At 43.3% G+C, this 14,194-nt stretch overlaps 1 protein-coding gene across 1 annotated transcript in view; it reads left to right on the top strand.

Moving 5' to 3' along the window:
• gng12b (guanine nucleotide binding protein (G protein), gamma 12b) overlaps positions 1–14,194 on the top strand; it is a 33,742-nt gene that overhangs the window by 11,137 nt on the left and 8,411 nt on the right. Inside the window, exon 2 of the mRNA XM_030791251.1 lies at positions 599–642. The gene's annotated coding sequence lies outside the window, so the exon portion shown is untranslated. The remainder of the gene's footprint in view (positions 1–598; positions 643–14,194) is intronic.

The raw sequence follows: 14,194 nt of genomic DNA, 5'->3' as shown, positions 1-14,194 counted from the left end.
GATTTTACAGTGGAATTTTTACACAGAGAACGTTACTCTGGTCTAGACCTTGTTAGGGCAAACTGGCAAAGAGAATCTACCATACAAGAGAAGGATAAGTCATAATAATACCGGAATTTGAAAAATTCAGTTAGCCACTTTTCCATATTTTCCGTCCACATTTTTTGTTACAGGCATCGTGGTATGGCCTATAGCTTTGAGGTTTTTTTTTTTTTTTTTTAGTTTAGTGCCACAGATGTCTGACTGGTTTCACTGGAATGTGGTGAAAATAGCAGACTGCCTTACTGGCAGCACACAGGAGACGACTCCACCTAAAGTGGTTCTGGATGCTGCCGTGTTTGAAAACGGGGAGAGGTTACAGAGGCTCGTCACCTCACGCAGTTTGAACTTTCCCCCGTAAGGTTCAGTTACCGCAGCAGACTTAAAGTCACTCCTCAGTGGAGTTTAGTTACATTCGATTGAAGCGTGCTATCGCAAAGCGCTTTCGGTTCTCTTGATGGCCGGGTGATATAAAAGCAGGAGGTATTTTTGACAGAAAACATTTAACCGACAGATAAGAGATGCCTTTACGTTTACACATGTTCCTCTTTCCTTACAGGGATCCTCCTCATCTGACGAACCGGTACGAGTCCCCAGCACAGAGTAAGGGCCTTTGCTTTTGTATTCATTTTGCAGCCAGTCTTGTTCTTAGTGGCTAACAGTGATTGCTCTTTGTGTCAGAAGTCACATGTATCTGGAACAGTCCTCAAGTGCCCGTGGTCAGGGGGTTATCATGCCTGGGCTTCAAACGCACCACCTCTGCTCATGAGTTTGCTTTAGTTTATTTCATCTTATAGTCTTTTTTGGCTGTTTAACTGAATGTCTCCTGGGTATAAAACACATAGTCTTTTCTGAAACAGTTTTTTTTTTGTTTGTTTGTTTTGCTTTTTGATCATGAAACCCTCTGTTGTTTTGGGATGTTTGTAACTTGAAGAATGTTTATTTGGCGAGAGGAACTTGGTGACCCCTTCATCGTAGATGGGGCTTTTGTCAGCTGATCGAATGACATTGTTACCAGCCAAATCAATTATTCAGTGGCTAGCATGAGAACCCTCCCCCCCTGTGCTTCCCGCCCCCCACTCCCCCATCGCCTGTCTGTAAGCACTTCTGAGGTGACAGTGCCTCTAGTGGACAAATAAAGACATTGACATTAGCGATGCCCGAACAGACTTTTGTTCTCATGTTCTGTGATACTGTTATTACTACTCAAGTTGCATCTCTGTATTATTAAACCTTAATAATTTTGAGAGGTTTAATTATTTAAATGAGTGTATTTTTCTTCATGACTTTAAATACATGCTTAAAAAAACAAGATAAAACAAAACAAAACAAAACAAAACAAAACAAAAAAGAACAAAGATAGTAGAGCAGCTTGACCTCTGGCCTAGATACTGTCTTCTCACCTTTTTTTTTGTCTTCCAGTCTTGTATCAGCATTAAAAATCAAATTTCAGAATTGTTCTTGTTCCTGCTTCCTGCAGAGTAAGACTTTTGCAATTGAAGGACTTTCCTCCCGAGTGTGACTCGTTGCATGTTTTGAAGGAGTGCATTTAGGAAGCAAGGAACTGAATCATTGTGGTCTGTGGGGAAGAGCGCTCTGTCATATTTTTCCTCAAATTTCCCCAAATAGGTGTTGAGCTTGTTTCTTATCTATTGATTTCATCTGTTTAACTGATTTTCTAATTATATTATTAATCTTTAATATGTATTAAACATGTGGAGCTTTTGTTTGAATGCTGAGTATAGTGTATGTATTTTACCTATTATATGATGTAAGTATGTAAAGCACTTCCTTTTGGCTTCTTCCTGTTACACCAATGTATGTGTATCTGTCACCTGGTAATGTGAAATACAATACCTTTCTTTCTAACCCAGTACTCACACGGCCAGTTTTCTCATTTATCTCAGATCATCAAGTTTGATTAATCCAGTGAGGTATGCTAGAGTCGACCAAGAAGGAAAGCATGCTGTTTACTAGACCCTTGTGCTCATGAGTGTTGGCAAGTATTTTCCACAAGGGGGAGCTATTTAGCTGTGATTGAGCCTTCTGTGAACAGACAGAGTAGCTTGTGACAAAGGGTTATTGATGGGAAGTTTCTGATGATCTTTGTATTATTTGGTCTATTATTAAGATGATTATTTTTTTGTAACTCACATGTTTTAGTTCAGCAAGGAGCAATGTCTGATTATTAGAGCTCCTGTCAGTTTTGTCGTTAGCAAAATACGTTTATGCCACTATACCTGCATAGGATTTCACATGGCTGCAGGCAACTGTGGGGCTTATTGACCTCTGCTTTGCTAAGAAGGTAACATACGCCCCCTCCTCTGCCCCAAGAGAAATTTCTCAATCTTTTACACTCACCAGGTTGTCCCATCCTGAATGTACTAGGACCTCCCTCCCCTACAAGATGTGTGCACTATTGTGGTCTGAACCTTGTAATTACAGAGGAACAGTGTGAGTAAGAGGGAGATGCAGCCGCGTTTCCACAGGTGCACGACAAAAGCTCTTTCTCCTGGTGAGCAAACAGGTGTGTTTGCATGTGTGCGTTTGTAACCGGCTGTGGGCTCTTGGTTAACTCGTAGCCCATATAGGTGGAGCGAAACTGGTGGAGGGAGTGGGTCCCCCCCCCCCCCCCCCCTCCCCTGGTGCGTTAGGAGTTTTTAACTCTTTGTTAGCCATGAGAGTGAGGGCCTCGCCCTGAGTTTTTCTCAGGACCTTTCATTCCGTAGCATCTCATTGTGACAAGCTACTGCGCCTAATGGAATGCAGTTTCTTTTTTTTAGAAATGGGGTTTAGATTAGGACTTACTATTCCAAAAAAAAACCATTAGGGGTGTGTGTGAGAACAAAAGGGAGGGAGTGAGAAACAAAGAGAAAGAGAGAGAGAGAGAGAAAGAGAGAGTAACATGCTAGAATGTTACTGTAAAAGAGCTGGGCCACCCCTCTGGTACATTGTGTTGTAATTTCACATACCTTGCATAGCAGTGTGGGAAGGATGTGTGTGCTTACAACAGAACGAGCTTTAGATCTTACTAGTACTTTTTTTTTGCAAATTTGAGATAGCAAAAAGCAAAAGAATTGCAGCACGCAGTGTTTGCATAAAACCAGTGATCAAAACGTCGCTCCGCATCCTTTTTGGTTTGGGAGTGACGGTTTTCTTTCTTTTTTTTTTTTGGAAGAATGGACTTGTTTGCTCTTTTGCCACAAGTAGTGTGGGAAAAAATTCACTCAGTAACTTAATGACAAAAGACCATGGGCTCAGTTTCAACGTGGCCCTTTATGTGAATCCCAGCCCCTTTCTCACTGTTCACAGCACACAGAGATTGAGTCAAAAGTTGCATAACACTTTGCTGCAAGCAGTAAAAGGCAGCACGGATATGCACATCCGTCATTGAGAAAGAGGGAGAGAGTTTTCCCGGTAGAGGAACTGGCACAAACACGTGAGACCTTAGACTTGTATGGCTATAAACATCCTGCAGTCCCACGTACAGTGTTTGCGTGTGTGTGTGTGTGAGGGAGAGTGAGAAGAGGAGGGAGGGAGTGAGAAAGAGTGTGAGTGAATCAGTGTGGGTATACTTGTATACTGGTGTGTGTTTGTGCACATAAAGGTGTGAGCGTTAGCTGTGTGTATGTAAAGGTGTGTGTGTGTGTGTGTGTGTGAGTATATATATGTGTGTGTATTGCAGATATGATATGTGTATTATCACATTATTGTGTTGTGGTAAGCCCGTCCCTTCCAGGGCAAGTCCACATCCTGTTTCATAAGTTCTTGTTCATATATGGACATCTTCCTCTGACAGGATATGATTCTGCCACAGCCTCGTCGTGCCTAGCCCCCCCCCCCCCCCCCCTCCTCCTCCTCACAAGTCCAGACTGCAGACAGGCGTGGCCTTCTGGAGGAAGTGATGTTTTTACGCTGTGTGAACTTGCAATGATTGGATCTAAGGCTCTCCAGGCCAGAGAGAAAAGTGCTCGACAGCAGAAGGAGGAAGTGCTTCATTATAGTGTGTGTAAATGTGTGTGTGTGTGTGTGTGTGTCTTTGTGTTTGTGAGTGGGGGGTGGGGGGTGGGGGGCACAGAACGGTGAATACGTTAACCTACTCTTTCTTCTTCATTTCTACAGTTGCCGGTAAACAGGGGAATAAATGGGGAAACCCTGCAGCAGGGAGAGATTGGGAGAGACAGAAAAAGAGGAGGAAGTGAGAAGTCAGAGCTCCTTCTGGCTTTATTGTCTTTTGTTCCTCTTCTCTCCTCTTTGCGTAGGGCTGGCTGTTCTCAAAGCCAGGTGGCGGAGAGAGATACAGGCCCTCCCTGTCACTCAGGCTCTATCTGTTCACTCCCTCTGTCTCAACGTACAGAAAATGAACTGCTGTCCTTTCCTCTTTCCAAAACAGACCTACATTTTTTTACCTAATGTCTCAGCATAACCATACACTCACATATAATTACATAGAATGCACGCCACTGTTATGTTAGGAACAAATGCATTATAATCTTGTGCTTTTGTTTAATAAGCAAGAAGAAAAGTGTCTTCTTGGCAGCTCCAAGAGGGGAAATGCAGTAGTTCAAGTTGCATTGCGGTTGCAAGGCACTGCTGCAAATAGTATTAAAATGCATTGTTGTGAGGGGCACCGTCACAAGGTGGGACTTTTCTTTTGCTAGTTGTTGCTAAGTGCATTAGTTAAACAGCCAATGATAAAAAAGGACCAAGGCTGCAGACCAGCACAGTGAATGTGGTACCAGTGCCTCTCCACTTCCCCTGTGGTGTCTTTATGCAGGATTCCATACCATGTGTAGTCTGGTGCTAATGTACATGGTGAATCAGGGAATTGCTTAGTCATGAATAGAGTCTCTACAGGTCTCTCAGATGTCGCAATCAGGCTCTAGTCATTTCCCTGGGCATGGCTTTGTACTGTGCCACTTCAATTTCATGTAATCCTTTTTTTTGTATTTAATGTGCTTGCTAATTCATGACTCAGAGATAAGTGAAATGTATGTTATTTATTTATGATTCAAAACTTTATGAAATCTGATTTGGCTGTGAAGGTAGTTACTCAAACTAGTACTCATTTATCAGTGGACCGTTTCTTGGACCACATTTATTGCGATGACACTTGTATCTGTAGTGTTTGTTTGTTCGTACTTGTGGTTTTCTGTGTAGTGCCTGGAAGTTAGGCAAACTAGCAGTGCATGTAAAAATGGAACCACTTCAAAAATGAGAAGTTAACAAATCTTATTACCAAATAGTAGTGTTCTCTGGCTTCATATAAAAGAAGTCTTTTTGAAGATTGCATAGCAGGAAACCAAGAGGACACGCCGTTTGCATCATCAAAATACTCCGCAAAACCCTCAAGAGTACATGCATTTTCACTCACTCATTTATCTGCTGTTCTTATCCAACCATTTTTCAGTTCTGTGGTAGAGCTTGCATGTCGCTGAAGCAGCCATAGCTTTAAATGCCCCCCCTCCCTTTTTTTCTTTTTTTTTTTTTTTTTAAGGGCACAGAGGCAGAGAGCCATCTCATTCAGGAACTGAATCCACAACCTTCCAGTTACTGGGTTGTGTCCCTTACCCCTAAGCCACTGCAGTCTTCTTTTTTTTCTTGGGGTGATTATGGAGACCTACCAGCATTGTTCCTGTACACTTGGACACGGTCAATAAAGTGGCATTGATTACCTGTATTAGAGCCACCTGGAAGCTGGATCAGTGACCTAGAATCCAGGTCTGGCCCGTTTTCTCTGTGGCCTACTTTACCACAGGGTGCCTCAGCCACTCATACTGGATCATTTTCCCACAGCGCTGTTGTTCTCGTTTTCATTGTGTGTCAGCCATGGAATCTTCTAGAGGCCCCAAGGGCTGTATTTTGCCTCTGTTTTTTGTCTTTACGCTGTTTCTGTGTGCATATGTGTGTGTGTATGTGTGTGTGTGTGTGTGTGTGTGTGTAAAGGAGAAGTGCAGGTTGTGTGAGCGAATATGTAAACTATGCCGCCTTTGTGATTTTCAGATATTACTGGATGGATATGTTTAGCATTTGGAGTAGACAGCTATAAATATGGAATATCCTGTGGATATGCCTTATATGCTCTGTATTCTGGTTTTTTTTTCTTTTTTTTAAGGGATTAGTTGGGTCATATTAAATTGTTGGAAACATATTTAGAGCGACATTTTTTACGTGCGTGTGTGTGTGTGTGTGTGTGTGTGTTCTTCCAGCTCATAAGCGCTGTGGGTTGCACATATTTCCATGTCCGCGCTTAAGCCTTTTGTCTTCACATCCCTTCCTGTAAAACCCACATGAGGGGATCACCACACCCCTCTGCAGCCCATCCTGGTTTTCTCCGGACAGCCAGACCGTGCTTACCGCACATGGTTGAAGTGTTTGGTAGCGCTATGCTGAAAGCACATGTCGAATTCCAAAAAAAAAAAAAAAAAAGTAAAAAATTCCGTTTGGCCGCCGCGTGCCTGGAATTCCACTCGAGCAAGGCTTTCTTGTCACCCGCTGCAACATCTTGCTTTTCTTTGATGTTTGTTTGCATTTTTTCCCCCTTCACCAGAAAAGAGAAGGGGAAGCACTTTCCTCTCCATAAATAAGTTGTTTGTAATTTCAGAGACTTATGAGTAAATGATGCCATGAAATAGAAATGAATTTTCTCTTGGCAGAACACTACACTACAAACACTACAAAACCATTTGGTTCAGCAAGCGTTACTGTAGGTTGAGAAGACCACCAAAGCTAGTCCACATGTTTTTTCCATGTGAGAGCTGAGTGTTTTTGGCATGGTCATGAACACTTCATTTGCTATTTACCTTTGAAATTCAGCCTCAGAAAGCACCCTTACTCCTTCATCAAGTGCATCAAATCAGTTTGACTGATTTACTGTTAATATTACCACCAAGTACCCGCAGACTTAAATACCACACGCACAGAGAGAAACTCTGATAGAGCATGGTTCTGTTTCCTGTAGCATAAACTCAGCTCTCAGCTATGCAAATATGACTGAATGGTCTAGACAACGACTCGACTCCTACCTGGGAGGCAACTTGTTTAGCCGGTGTGTGTGTGTGTGTGTGTGTTCTAGAGGTCTGCCTTGACTTGTCCTCTTTGCAGGGGGCTATAGGGTAGCGACTCAGTACATTCTTTAAGCCCCGAATGTCACACCTCGTTACAGATGGAATGCCAGGTCTAATGCACACACGCAGACACACACATGCAGACACACACACACACACACACACTCAGCATGCCCGCTGTAAGACATCATCTGTAATCTATGCCAGGTCTCGCGGGCATGACAGTGGCATACTCACCGACCACCTGTTGAAGCTGTAGTTTTAGCTGACCCTGTACCAGCTGAGGGTTAGGGAACCTCTGACCAGCTGCAGTTTACAGTATCAGGCTCTTCTTTTGCCATTTGTTCTGGTATATTTTAAGTATCTGACATTGTAATGGAGACCTCACCATACTGGGGTTTCTTATTTTGTTACTTTACAGAGTCAATCCAAGTCTGCATGTTTTGTCTTTAAATGCTCTCTGCATTTACCCAAAAGAGAAATGTGTGTGTAGAGACATATGGTTCATTTTCCCTTTAGAATGATATTGTTGTTTGTTACTCCAAATGTCTTTTTTGGCTTTAAACTGAAAATGAGAACATATGTTAAATAAGTTTATTTGACTGATTAGTAATGTAGGTGGTAGAGACTTGATCCCTTACGGTCACTAGAGGCCACTGTCTTCTTCTTCCTCCTCATCCTCTCTTCCTCCTCTAATTCTCTTTCTCCATCACACAGGGAGGAGAGGGTGGGGGGTGTGGGTACCTTCCCACGGGTGCTGTAGCTGTCTCCTCTCTGTAGGGGTTTTGTCAGTGTTGAGAATGCCCCATTAAGATGTGCTAACTGCCACCCCTGCAGAGCTGGCCTGCAGTAAACATTCCATTAAGAGGTCACTACTACTGCCTCTAAACGTCAGCAACTTACCTCTACTCCCTAACTAACATTTCACCTTTGACCCTTAAGCTACTCCTCCCACTGTCCACTCAGCCTTACTCCTTTGACACAATCACATCTTTTTCTGAGGTTGTGTGTATGTGTGTGTGTGTGTGTGTGTGCGTGCGCGTGCGTGTTTGTGTGTGTGTGTGAGTGTGCGTGCGTGTGTGTTTGTGTGCATGTGTGTGTGTGCGTGCGTGCGTGCATGTGCGTGTGTATGTGTGTGTGACTTCACACTCACTCTGGTTAACATTAATTTTTTTATCATTGCTTGGAAAATTGGTTGGAATGTTACCTCTTTGCAGTTCCCAGTGCTTTGGAATGTTTTACAGTGTTTTTGATGGTGTTGTTTTCTGCTGATCTGCAGCAGTGTTGTTATTACTATTACTATGCTCTTGGAAAAATACTTAGTGAAACCTCACCCCTGAGCTCCGACTGAACTTTGAAAAAGTAGTACTACACTGAATTAACCTTACTCTACCCTTTGTCATCTGCTGTCACACACGCATGCACATACAGACACACACACACACACACACACACACACATACACACACACACACATACTTACGAAGTGCTCATCTGTTAAACATCACTTATTCAGTGCATAGTTTCTGCTAACAAACATTTCCCTGCAAACCAGCCACCTGTTGCCATGGGAATGTGTTGTATGTAGCCTTGCAGGCAAATCTGTTACAGATACAACCCCTTTCCCTTCAGAGAAGTGTTTCATTTTCAGTTCAAGAGAAACACATATCGGACTTCCAAGAAATATGAGAGAAACGCTGTTACCCCTGAACTCGGACTTCTCATGAAATTTTAACTGTTATGCAAAGCTTCCAGCACTCTGGAGCTGATTCTAATTCCACATTCTCGATGGGTTCTATTAGAAGCTGATGTATGTCTGAATGCTGCATGTTTGTTTGCATAGCATGTGAATTGATTTCTGGTGCATGAACAATGCATTTCCACTCCATTTTCCCACATTTGCACATTTCCACAGTATTAACCCCATCAAGATTCTATTTTTTTTTTTTTTTTGCATGATGAATGTTTGTTGATGGCTAAGTGGCCAAGCGATGTCTGTGAGCTCCTCTTTGCTGACTGAGGATGTTTTCACAGGTTTTACCCTGAGGAGGAAGAATTAAATGACAAGCAGCTTCATTACCTTTGTTTTCACTTACGCTATCTTTTAGTGCTTTGCTACTCCCTAAACAGATCTATCTGACCTTCATGACAGTGCGATTAACAGTGCTGTTCTCTCTCTCTCTCTCTCTCTCTCTCTCTTTGTATGTGTGTGTGTGTGTGTGTGTGCGTGTGTGTGTGTGTGTGTGTGTGTGTGTGTTTGTGGACTTAGGATGGGAGGAAGCATAAATAACATTGTTGGAATGCACATTACAGTCAGGTGGCTTCTCGGTAGGCCTGTCGGACTCTTCAGACTTCTGAGAAAAGCGCACTGCTTCCTGAAGCTACCTTAGGAAACCTGAACTCAAACTCACTGCCTATACTCTCCCCAGAGTCAGCCTTTCACCATCGCACTTCAGACCGCACATGCAATACACAAACACGCGTCTGTCTTTCCTGTCTCTCTCCTATTCTCTTTCTCTCCTTTCTTACTGTTTGCAGGCCTGTTTGTTAATCCTTTTATGGAATAGCCAGTTGTCCTTTTTGGATGATCTCATCCACTGCAGTTGCAGAAAAGCTGTCGATGATGCCACGATTAGGTCATCCTCATTCCTGCTTTCTCTTTATCTCTCTATCTCTCATTTTCCCTCTTTTTTTTTTTTTTTTCATCTGGTGCCAAAGCCTCGGTTAGGGACTTCCCGCTGTCTCTCTGCCACCTGAAGACAACTGAAATGCTTCATGTTGCATTCCTGTTGCAAAGATCTCTGTCGACTGTCAGGGAGATTTGCATTTGTTCAGTGTTTGCTCAGAGAATTGTTTGATCTTTATAGAGAAACTCATCATTATTCATTGGCTGAGTCAGGAGGTGTATTGAACTGCTGAAAGGATCAATAGGCCCTGCAGCGTGACTATGAGTCATTGTGAGTGTATGTAACCGAGGCTTGTTCTGGGGGTGTAGCGTAGGGTAGTGTTCCTATTGAGTTCTTTGTAGATGGAGGGATGGAAGGATTGAGATGGAGGAGTAGCTCTCAGTCTGTCATTATCACAGCTAGAGATGGTCTGTAAATGTCATAGGCCTTCCTGCGTGCATGGCCACCTCTCTCTCTCTCTTTCTCGCACGCACGCACACACGCACGCACGCTTTTAGTCTTTCAGTGTCAGATGTGTAGCACATTCTTAGAGCCAGGAAAGACATGCATATAACACATTAAAACAAACAAACAGCTGTTAAATCTAATCCTCTGATCTGTCATTTAGACATGTGATTTCCATGCAGCAACAGTTTTGTTTCGTGTTTTTAGTTCATTTTATGATTTAATTTTTTTTCGACTGGGTAGACTTTGTGAAAACATTCTCCCGTCCTTGTATGGAATGCCTCTGTTTTCTGTCAGGTGGATGAAAGAGCTGAAAACATGTACATAGTTTGACCCAGGTTATCTCTGCTACTGACTGTAAATGAATGAGACCTTTAGCATCTCGCAGATAAGGAAGAGAACACATAGACCTGCAGAGTGCATATGACACTCTATATGACAGATAAGAGAAAATACTCTTCTTTGTGCTTTGTGTGTGTGGGGTCACCCGCAGCATGCGTTTAATCTACTCTACGCACACTCACTCTGTCTTCATGCATGTTGGATGCGCCATCACTTTTTGTTTCTTTTTCTTTTTTTGTCTCTCTCTCTCTTTTTTTTTACTGTGCTGCTGTTACAGTTACAGGGTGTCTGCCCTCTCTGGTCTGCATTGTTGACATTTGCCCCCCCCCCCCCCCCCCCCCCTTCCCTCTCTTTCAGGGATAGCTTAAAGAGATCAAAGTGTCTGTGTAAGAACCCCTCTCATTATAACTCACGTCATTTGCAACTTAAGTGCTATTTAGTCTTAGTGAAACAGCCAGACTCCTTGTGTACGATAACCTCACATTGTGGTTTAGTAGTACACCACTGAGAAATTCTTAACATATTTGTCAATAAATGTGATAACAGTCGATCTTGGATGGTATGGTGATGCTCCCAACAAGTCCTTAATCAGCATGTGTGAATCAGAAATGTTTCAAATGTCTGACATACCACTGTAGACTTGACCTTATAAAGAATTAGAAGAACTGATCTTCTGAAGAATTAGATGTAGGAGACACCCTCAGGGTAATATTCATTTCTCGTTTAAACTTGATCTGCTTGACAGTGTATTAAAGATCTTGTTCAGGTTAAACAGGATGAATTAACTCAGCAAAAGACCAACACACCACAGGGAGCTCTAAATGGGAGCTCTGAAAACTCACAAAAGACAACCGTTAAAAAAAACCCCAAAAAAACTAACAAAACTGACACTTTTTTGTCATGCATTCTCAACTGGTGTAGTTTACTGAGTGTACCAGATGTTAATAGGTCCTTGGCTGGGTGCTAGACCACATGTCTACCGGGGGAACATGAGGTAGCTGTGTGTGCCAGAGCTGCAAAGCGGGCCGAAACAGGTTGCAAGTGTGAAACGAGACACACTGCTGAGTCCATTACGCTTCATTGTTAATTCATACGGAGAGCCTGGGCAAGGGAGTAAAGTGTTGAAAGCATTCATGCTTGGTTTAGATAGCGCTGTGTTGTTTGCAGAGCATTGAGACTTGAAGAGATGTTGAGAGACCCACTCTTTGTCATGAAAATGGGTCGGTGATTAGAAGACTAGGTCCTACTCCTCCGCAGATATTGTCACAATAGCTGTCTAACAGCTAAAGTAATATCCAAACAACATGCCAACTCAGTCTCATGCAATCGACATGGAATCGGTTGTTTAACTTGCGAAGCGAAGAGTGTCAAATGGAAATTAGGAGAAAGGTTGCGGCCCCACACCCTTGACCTTGACACTCTTGCTTTCGTCAGCTGAACATATTTTCCTTGGTGCACACGCAAAACTTGATTACATCAGTGTACCTATAGTTTTGTGTGTGGTGTCTTTCTTCACTGTTTGGTTCAGCTGCGCTATTTACATTCTCCTACGCAGGTTGCATACGCACACACAGCAAATCCTAATTTTACCTTTTCACTAAGTGTTTATGAAGAGATTTCAAAGTTTGCTAAGAGGTAGGTTAAGCAAACATCGCGTTCACGTAAGGGATGAATGATCTCCCCAGACCTTCGTATCTCGCGCTGGTTTAATAATTTTAGAAGTTTTTTTTTTTTTTGTAAAACAGGGAATGCAGTAGGATTTTAGGAAGAGGAGGGAAAACGTGTCCACCAGTAACAACTGGAGGCTTTGAGTAGGGCTTTGGGTGGGTCTCACAGAAGAGAAGGAACAGTTTTGTTCAGCTGTGAGGGGTTGTGGACTCGCTGGATTCCTCGCAAATGAGCTCAGTCTAACCTGCCGTCTAGACGGATGGGGCTGACTGGGCAACGACATGCCCTCATTCGGCACCAGAATATCCAGACTTCCCAAGCCACAGAGTCTGTCTCTCTTTTTGGAAGGGAGGGGAGACTCATTCTGGCTCCCGCCTCATACCAGTAAAGAAGTGAGCTGTAGCCAGACACCTCCACTCAAGCGTGGAAGACTCTCTCTATTCTCATGGCAGCCTTAACCCACACCAATTCCAGTGCATAATTGAGTTTCCCCTGATTTGATAGAAGATAGGACATGATAGTCCTGGATTCTCTCTCTCTCCCTCTCTCTCTCCCTCTCTCTCTCTCTCTCTCTCTCTCTCTGTCTGACTTGCTCTCTCTCTGTCTGCTTCTGTCTCTCTGAGTTCTGCAACAGCAGGAACAGACGTCAGTGCGGCTCGAGTGGCTCAAGTCGGCACACTTACTCAGCAGGAAGTGAAGGGCTGTTTCCCTTAGGCAACACTCCTGTGCCGGACTCAGTTACGGTCTGGCCGTTCCCCAAGGTGCTCCGGCCCCTTTCCTGTAACTTATGTCAAGGGTCCAGAAACGTGGGCTCTCCGAATTGGGAAACCTACCACAGAGAATCAGTGCGCCTTGCTCAAGGAAATGCAATCTGCCTGGCTGCTACGTTTATTGCCTTGTACTTTTCGTTGCGCACGCAGTCTGTTGAAACGAGCTCTAATTTATAAAAGCGGATATTTTACCGTACGCCGCGCTGCATTGCGGCTGCATAATAACGGCCTGAAATGTAGTAAAGCAACCTACCAAGTGCGTCAAACGGGCTGTAAACGTCGATGATTACAAAGGACTCTTTTTTTTTTTTTTTAATGAATGCACTTAATCTGCATTCAAATAAAATTCAGGTGTTTGTTTGTCGGTCTCTCATAGTGTCATTTCTGATTTTTTTCTCTGCTAAGCTCTGCTAAAGAATGACAGGTGTGCATATCCCCTCAGCGTGCCAATACCAGTAAGTCACAGTGATACACAGAAGGGTTTTCAGATCTGCTCTTTTGATCTTTTCTCTATGCGCTGTTGAGCTAGCAATGATATTTCTGCCACACACAGAGCCCCTGTCCTGCCATCCCTCTTAACCTCAGTTCCTCAGTGGTAAAACCACCTAAGAGAAGAAAAAAAGAAGGAAGAAAGAAAGAAAGAAAGAAAGAAAAAAAAAAGCCAGCTCTACCTGATGCGCTCTGTGTTGCACTATTCAACACCCTCTCAAAGTCAAAAGCAGGCCGGCCTCACCGCCCTCATCTGACTCACAAGTTCTCTCGCTTTTATCTTTTCAAAGTCTAGAGCAGGAATAACAAGACAGGAATGTGAAAGGCAACAGGAGGTGACCAGCCGACCTGAACACGGTTTGTGATTTTAGAGCATCTCTTTCACTCTTTACCTGTGTCTTTGGCAGCACAGCAGAGGTATATAGAGAATGGGAATAAACGATGATGTCTGTGATTAGATAAGAGGTGGGAAGTATGTACTCTCCAGATGAACCGTGGTCTAGAAGGTGGAGTACATGTCTGGACCGTTTGCGCGGCTCTACAAAATCTGACGTGACGGCAGATGGTGTGTCAATAGGGACATATGTCATGCCCTTCGTGCGTTTTTTGTGTGTTTTATACAGTCGTGCAAAAAACCTAGCAAGGGCAAGTCTGGAGAATAGATAAACATACAGGTCTAGTAACAAAA

This window comes from Chanos chanos, chromosome 14, assembly GCF_902362185.1.
Source record: "Chanos chanos chromosome 14, fChaCha1.1, whole genome shotgun sequence".
In the NCBI taxonomy this organism is placed as follows: Eukaryota; Metazoa; Chordata; class Actinopteri; order Gonorynchiformes; family Chanidae; genus Chanos; species Chanos chanos.
This window is presented reverse-complemented; position numbering and strand designations above follow the sequence as displayed.